Raw genomic sequence first — 7,981 nt, 5'->3', positions numbered from 1 at the left:
CAGTCATTCTGTTAGTTTAAAGGAAGAAAAGATGCAGAGGTAAAGGAAGTTTCTCTCTAGTTTTGTCAGAGGGGCACATTTGATCTTCCTGGGCAGGGAGGCAGGCTTCCCTGCAAATTCTATAGTAGCATCATTTCTTTTATATGTTAGTATGTTACCAGTGCACAGGGAACATCTGAGTGAACAAGATAGTCCTTGGTGACCCAGTTTTAAAAATTACTAATGAATTGGTGGCAGTATAATCAACAATGTAAAAACACATGCAGCAATGGGAACAATGTCCTCAGAGACCTTGAGGATGGTCTGATGTCATCTGAATTCCATTTTGATTTCTTTGTTGAATCTTTATATTTCTCCTAGAACTAGACACTCTGGCACTTTATATATATATTATGTATTATTTTTGATATAAATCTTAAAGTAAAAAGAAGCTATCCTCATTTTACAGAAGTAACTGAAGAGCAGACAAATGATTGGTCAGGAGTGCCTGGGTGGCTCAGTCAGTTGAGCGTCTGACTCATGATTTCGACTCAGGTCATGATCCTAGGGTGGTGGGATTGAACCCTGCGTTGAGCCTGCATCGGGCTCCATCTGCTTAAGATTCTCTCTCCCTCTCTCTACCCTGCTTTCTCTCTCTCTTTCAAAGACAAACAAACAAAATTAAGAAAACAAAACCAACCAAACAAAAAATGACTGGTCAGAATGTCCCACAGTGGTGGTGCAGGTTTTGGATAAAAGTTTATCTGAATACAAATATCCTTCTTTCCTCATGCTACTCTAACTACTTGTCCTAATATTTAAGAGACTTACCCATATTTAAATGTCAAACTTGATGTTCTCTTAGTGCTACCTGGCCTTTCTTTTCATCACTTCTCCTTCTACGTAAGACTTTTCAGGTAGCCAATGAAACTACTCTTGGAGGTTGAAGCACTGGAGTTTTGCATCCCAAATACTGGATAAAAAAATTGCCTGCTTCCAGGATATGTTTTTGATTTTGCTATAGTTTATTACTGCCCAGCGAACTTGAATAGAGCTTTTTCTTTGACTCTCTTTGCTGTCACTTCTGTTGCTGTTCCTATTGATCCTGGTGTCACATGATGGAACAGAGGTGTGTTCTTCCTGTCCCCACGGAAGCAGGTGTCTTTGCTGTCCCTGTACTCGGTCCACCCATTGCTCCTCTGCTGAGGTTTGTCACACTGACTAGCCACATCAGGTCACACTTTTGTCATCCCATGGTTGGCAGAGAGCGATTCAAAATCTTCCCTGGCACGGGGGATAGGCTGGGGAGAAAGGAGATCTCTCTCTATATTTAGAGTTTTTGAAGAACATCCTGATGGGCTGTGGCAGAGACTGGAGATATCCGGTCTGGTATTTTTCTTCCCATATCCATAGCACATGAACCTCAATTTTATACAGGGGGCAAAGTGCCTGGATGAAATTCTATACAGCTATGGCTAAGATTATGGCCAATGATACACATTACAATGATTTTAATCACTATTGTTGCTACAGAGCCATTAATTTCCCTACAAATAGTGCTTTAGGTGCATCCCACAAATTTTGATATTCGTTTTCCAGTTAGGGGTGTTTCTCAGGAAAATTTGTTACTGATTTCTTATTTAATTCCATTTGGCCAGATAATATACTTTGTATTATTTGAATCATTTAAAAAAATTTTTTTTTTTAATTTTTTTTCAATGTTTTTATTTATTTTTGGGACAGAGAGAGACAGAGCATGAACGGGGGAGGTGCAGAGAGAGAGGGAGACACAGAATCAGAAACAGGCTCCAGGCTCCGAGCCATCAGCCCAGAGCCTGACGCGGGGCTCGAACTCCCGGACCGCGAGATCGTGACCTGGCTGCAGTCGGACGCTTAACCGACTGCGCCACCCAGGCGCCCCTGAATCATTTAAAATTTAACGAGGCTTGTTTTAAAGCCCAAAATATTGTCTAACTTGATAAATATTACCTGGGAATTTTAAAACAGTTCTACTCTTTTTGTTCTTAGGGTGTTCTATAGATGACAGATCATGTTGATGGAGCTAAGACTTCTGTATACTTAATGAATTTCTGGGTTATGATTCAGCTAATTATTGAGACATGCATGCTGACATTTATTACTATAATTCTGTTTTTTTCCTTTTTGCCTGGCAGTTTTATCAGCTTTTGTGTCATGTATTTTTGAAGCTCTTTATTTATTAAAAATGTTTTTCAATGTTTATTTATTTACTTATTTATTTTATTTTTTTGAGAGAGAGAGAGAGACAGAGCACGAGTGGGGAAGGGGCAGAGAGAGAGAGAGGGAGACAGAATCTGAAGCAGGCACCAGGCTCTGAGCTGTCAGCACAGAACCCCACTCAGGGCTTGAACTTGTGAACCATGAGATCGTGACCTGAGCTGAAGTCGGAGGCTTAATCGACTGACACACCCAGGCACCCTGAGGCTTTTCATTATATGCATAAGTTTTTAGGGTAGTTAAGGTTTCTTGAAGAATAAACCCCTTTGTCATTGAAAAAAAACTACGCTTTTATCCTAATTAATATTCTTTGCTTTAATTTACATTGATGTTAATATAGCCACTCCAACTTTTTTTGATTAGTGTTATCATTGTATATATTTTCCCATTTTTAACCCCCCATTTCTGCCTTTATTTTAAAAGTTAGTTTTCTTTAGACAGCCAAGAGTTGCCTTGTTTTTTTCCTCCCAATGTGACAATTTCTTTCTTTCTTTCTTTCTTTCTTTCTTTCTTTCTTTCTTTCTTTCTGTCAAGCATTTATTTGGATAAGAAAGGAGTCCCCAGCACTAGGGTCTGGGGGACTGGCCTGGGTTTCAGGCCTGGGACCCAGCAGCCTGAACAGGCTGGGAGAGGCACTTTTTCTTGCTGAGGTTGGTGAGGGTCTGGGCCTGGTTGGATCAGTAGAGAGCCATGAAGTTCTCTGGAGGAAGGATAGGACCTCTGTTCTCTTCCACCTGGCCCATCATCAGATAACTGGCTCCTTTCTTCATGCCAGGGGCACTGCTTGCAGGGCAGGCAAAACTTGAGGGGAGTGTCAGTGAGTGCCCAGGGCATGTTCAGGCCTCCAGTTTTGTCAGCACCAATGAGACTGACAGAGAAGTGAGGCCCTTCGCTGGGCGCCGAACCATGGACTGTGCTGTTGGCAGTCACCACCAGGTTGCTGGTTCAAAAGTTGCTCTGCAAGGTGCCTATCTATCGGCATTGCTTTGGGCAGGGGACACGGGGTGCATTGGGGCTCCCCTGGAGCTGCCTGGGTCTCAGATGAGGACTTTCAGTTTCTCCTCAGTGGAAGTCTTGGCTTGGGGTCAGAGTTGGGGAGGGGGCATCCTCCCCCGGCCCCGGGCCTGCCCTTCTTTGGCAGCACAAAGAGGCAAGTGTCTTGTAAGAGATGGAGAAGCTGTTGGCCATGACATTGAGGTCAGAGATGAGCTGGAGGAGGAGCTTATTCCCTGTGGAGGAGATGGGACCTGAGGCTGTGTCACAGCAGAGATTTGCCTCTTGGCCTCATCGCTGGCTGCTCCGTTGAACATGCTGACGGAGCTGTAGCAGAGTAGGTGTCAGACTCCAGAAGCCAGACTTCCCCAACGTCAGCGAGATCACCTCGTTTGCAGTGACTCATCACAGGTGTAATTTTACATTTTTGGTTTGAGTGCAAATAGTTCTGGGTCTGCTTTTGTTACCCACCAGAGCGAGCTCAGTGCCTGGGACATACCAATTGGTCAATAAATCTTTGCTGGCTGGATGCTGGAGGAGCCAAAGGCAGCCCATTGCTGGGGGTCGGTATCTGGTTTGGAGGCATGATGATGTCCCATTGTGACAATTTCTGCCTTTGAAGTTTGATATTGACAGAATTTATATTTGATATGATTGTTGATATGCTTGGAATTAAATATAATTTACTATTTGTTTCTTATTAGTACTTTTTCTTTGTTTCTTTTTTCTAATTTTGTGCTTTCTTTGAGATTAATTCCCTTTGATTCCATTTGTCAACCTATTTGTTATAAACATGTGTTATGTTATTTTTGGATTTATTTTTTTTAGTTATTTAAAAATGTTTTATTATTTTTGAGAGAGAGCATGAATGGGAGTGGGGAAGGGGCAGAGAGAGAGGGGAACAGAAGATCCCAAGTGGGCTCTGTACTGACAGCAGCAAGCCCAGTCCAGGCTCGAACTCACAAACTGTGAGATCATGACCTGAGCCGAAGTCCTATGCTCAATCAGCTGAGCCACCCAGGCATCCCTGGTTTCTTTATAGTATACATATTAAACCTATCACAATCTACCTTCATTTAAAGATATATCACTTCATATAATTATATACATACAATATATACACAAGTCATACGAGCGTGACTTCTATGTTTACTCTTCTGCCTTTATGCTACTGCCCTCATACATTCACTTTTACATATGAACTCCACAAAATAGTGGAGAAATTGCAAGTCTTATGACTTTTTGGTAGGAATGTAAAATGGTGCAACCATTGTGGAAAACATTATAGAGATGCTTCAAAAAATTAAACATGGAATTACCATAGGATCCAACAATTCTACTTCTCAGTATATACCTAAAAAAATTGAAAGCAGCAGATTAAACCAATATTTGTACACCAATACTCATAACAGTGTTATTCACTATAATCAAAAGATAGAAGCACCAAAATGTCTACTGACAAATGAATGGATAAAGAAAATGTAGTATATACATGCAAGGAAATGTTATTCAGCATTAAAAAGTAATATAATTCTGACACATGCTACAACATGGATGAAATTAAAGACATTATGCTAAGTGAAATAAGCTGGACACAAAGGTAAATTATTGTATAATTCCACTTAAATGAACTACCTAGTATAGTCAAATTGGTGGAGACAGAAAGTAGAACAGTGGTTGCCAGAGGCTGGATATAGGGGTGATGTGGTGTTATTGTTTAATGGGTGCAGTTTGGAAAGATGAAAAACTTCTGGAGAAAAATGTTGCTACCAATGATATTAGAGAAATCACTGTGTTCTTTTCTAGGATTTTTATGGTTTCAGTTCTCACACTTAGGTGTTTAATCCATTCTGAGTTTATATTTGTGTATGGTTTTAGAAAGTGGTCCAGTTTCATTCTTTTACAGGTAGCTGTTCAGTTTTCCCAGCACCATTTGTTGAAGAGACTGTCTTTTCTTTATTCTTCCCTCTTTTGTTATAGATTAATTTACTTAAGGTGTGAGTTTATTTCTGGACTCTCTATTGTGTTCCGTTGATCTCTGTGTGTTAACTAACTGGAATTTAATAAAAACTTAAAAAAAAAACCAATGAAAATGAGTAGCACTCTTTGTTACCTAATAGAATTTTATTATCATTTGGGGTGAATTTTGGTGGTAGGAATAGCAGGGAAGGTAGGAGATGAGATACCATACAAGATCTTGCCATCTAGCTTAGACATGAGTCAAGCACCCATTAAATGTTGATTTGTAGAAATATCCATAATACTTTGCAGTCTTCCTATAAGTAGATGGGTTTTGTCACCCCTTGAATGTTGGCTGCCATTATGGCTTGCTTTTACCAAGTGGCTGCTATCATGGAATGTTTTAGTGGAAAATGAGGAATATAAGAACTGTAACTTTGGTTGTTTATTTTGCAGAAAGAAGGTTGTTAACCTTGCAGAAAGAAAAGTGATTATCTCAGGATTTTAAATTTCCATCTCAAGGTATGAAAAAGGAGTTAGGAAGCTATGACTTCACTAAAAAAAAAACCAAAAACCTGTATCTCCTGTAACTACAGGATTGAAACTTTTGGAAACCCAACCAAGTCTAATCTTGTGGATGAGTTAATTTTGATGCAAATTGAATTCACAATCTCCAGGGGTTACTAGAGGGCACAGGTTAGTAGATTTTACTGAAGCCCCAGAGAAGCAGACACTTATTATCCTGTTCAAGGGTTTGATCTCTTCTTGTCTGAAAAACATGTAATGACCTCTTTTGAGGTCATTTAAACTTGTTCAAGACTCACCCCACTTTATCTCATTGCTTGGTGTCCAACAACAGACTCAAGTTCAAACAGACTCCAGGGTATTGTAAACACACTATGACCTAGAAAAAGGTAATATATACACCAAAAAAATTTGGAGACAGTAAATTTGTATCAACAAAAACCTGTGGAATATCTATGGGAATAGATCACAAATGTTTTGCAATCAGGATAAAGTGAGAAGTGACATTAGATATCTATTTTTTTAATTTAAAAAATCTTTTTAGTTTTCTAATCCTTTGAAAGAAATGCCATCTTTTTAATTGAGTATTTGAAGGCTTGTTTGACTTGCTTATTCCATAGTGTGTAAATGAAAGAGTTTATCAATGGGATAACTGAGGTTTTGAGCAATGACACCACCTTATTAATGGCAACTCCTTCCTTTGCTGGTCTGATATAGATGAAGATGGCAGCTTCCATAGGCAGATGGAGACTACGATCATGTGGGAAGAACAAGTGAAGAAAGGTTTTTTTCTTTGCTGAGCTGAAGGGAGTCTTAAAATAGTCTTGATGATGTATGTGTAGGACATAATTACCCAGAATAATGTGACTCTGAGGGTCAGCACAGCCATGATTAAAATAAGTTGCTCTACAAATTGGTGTCTGAGCATACAATCTTCAGAAGAGGAGATGCATCACAGCCAAAATGGTCAATGAGATTAGAGTTACTGAAATCTAGCTGGACTCCCAGGCTAAGCGGTGGGAGTATGACAACCCAATCAGCCAACAGCAAAGGACAAACATGGTGCATACTCTTTCACTCATGATGGTACTGTAGTGCAGGGGTTTGCAGATGGCCACATAGTGATCATAGCACATGCAGTTAGAAGAAAAAATTCTGTTGCTCTGATGAGGATGACAAAAAAGAATTGGATGGCACAAGCATTATAGGTAACACTTTTGTCCCCAGTTGTCAGGCTGTACAGGAATCTAGGAACACAGACAGTTGTAAATATTATTTCTAAGATGGAAAAATTCCAAAGGAAAAAGTACATGGGTGTTTTGAGGTGAGAGTCAACCAGAGTGAGGAGAATAATGATTAGATTTCCAGCAACAGTGAAAATGTAGGTGAAAAACAGAAATACTGAAAGAAAAACCTGTAATAGTGGGTTATCTGTCAATCCTAGTAGAATGAATGTTATTGCAGAATGATTTTTCATCACTGTCTTCAGATATATAATGAGTCTGTATTAATAAATCACAAACCTTGAATCTGAGGAATAGAACATAAAAATAATATTTCAATAGCTATATAGTGAAAAGTAGCCCAGCAGGCCAGTAGAAGCACATTTTGACACTTTTATTTGATTGTCAGTAATCTGATGTTAGAAGTGATTGCATTGTGCTTCATTTCCCTGGACTCTGCTTTACCTTGGGCTTCAGAATGTGGTTTATAGAATAGATCCCTCTGGAGTTTCATTTCCACTCCAGTTACAGGAGTGGAAAGTTTTTTTTTTTTAATGTTTATTTATTTATTTATTTATTTTTTTTTAAAAAAAATTTTTTTTTAACGTTTATTTATTTTTGAGACAGAGACAGAGCATGAACGGGGGAGGGGCAGAGAGAGAGGGAGACACAGAATCGGAAACAGGCTCCAGGCTCTGAGCCATCAGCCCAGAGCCTGACGCGGGGCTCGAACTCACGGACCGCGAGATCGTGACCTGAGCTGAAGTCGGACACTTAACCGACTGCGCCACCCAGGCGCCCCAATGTTTATTTATTTTTGAGAGAGAGAGAGACAGAGCGTGAGTGAGGGGGGGGCAGAGAGAGAGGGAGACACAGAATCCAAAGCAGTCTCCAGGCTCTGAGCTGTCAGCACAGAACCCAATGTAAGGCTTGAACTCATGAACTGTGAGATCATGACCTGAGCTGAAGTTGAATGCTTAACAGACTGAGTCACCCAGGTGCCCCCAGGACCAATTTTAAAGTAGATAGAAAATACCACAAGGATT

At 39.9% G+C, this 7,981-nt stretch overlaps 1 pseudogene; it reads right to left on the bottom strand.

Annotated features, from left to right (window-relative positions):
• Positions 1-6,260: 6,260 nt before the first annotated feature.
• On the bottom strand, positions 6,261-7,189 carry LOC124502228 (olfactory receptor 6C2-like; annotated as a pseudogene).
• Between the last annotated feature and the right edge of the window lie 792 nt (positions 7,190-7,981).

The sequence above is a fragment of the Lynx rufus genome, unplaced genomic scaffold, assembly GCF_022079265.1.
Source record: "Lynx rufus isolate CCGP_SWC_20201006 ecotype Redwood Valley unplaced genomic scaffold, mLynRuf1.p SCAF_7, whole genome shotgun sequence".
Lineage (NCBI taxonomy): Eukaryota > Metazoa > Chordata > Mammalia > Carnivora > Felidae > Lynx > Lynx rufus.
This window is presented reverse-complemented; position numbering and strand designations above follow the sequence as displayed.